Below are 598 nucleotides of genomic sequence, written 5' to 3'. Positions count from 1 at the left end.
TTTGTATCATAAATATAAACTATGAACTCATTATGGGATCTAAGCTGTCTGTAAACAGTGCTATAAAAACAGAAAAAGAATCAAGGTGGCCCCAATAGCCTGTTCAAATCAGAATATATGAGCATTTATTTATTTACCATTAACTTATTTTTTAAAATAGTCATTTGTAAGACATCTGGAACCTAATTATTTAAGTAAATAAGGGTGGTAATTGGCTTCAATAGAAAACAAAATATCTACTTACTTAGTAACTACTCTACTCCATTAGTTATGAATACCTCTTTCCAGCAGTCTTGGATATTGTCCATCTATAGCAAATATTAAAGCTGAAATTCAATGAATTGGTAAGAGTTTGTTTTCAGTACCACAAATTAACTATGGCAAACATGCAAGTAATGTAACCTACTGTGTGGAAAAAACTAGTTCCTGGATAGAGGTAGCAGGAAAGCTAAGCTGGGAAACTAATTTATAGAAACCACATTCACCTGTTTCTGAAACGGCAGCCCTGAGAAATTGCCAGACTTATCTCACCAGCCTGAGAAAGAAAGGAAGGAAGAAAGGAAGGAAGGAAGGAAGGAAGGAAGGAAGGAAGGAAGGA

The sequence above is a fragment of the Saccopteryx bilineata genome, chromosome 11, assembly GCF_036850765.1.
Source record: "Saccopteryx bilineata isolate mSacBil1 chromosome 11, mSacBil1_pri_phased_curated, whole genome shotgun sequence".
NCBI classification, from domain to species: Eukaryota; Metazoa; Chordata; class Mammalia; order Chiroptera; family Emballonuridae; genus Saccopteryx; species Saccopteryx bilineata.
Note: the sequence above shows the minus strand (reverse complement) of the source record.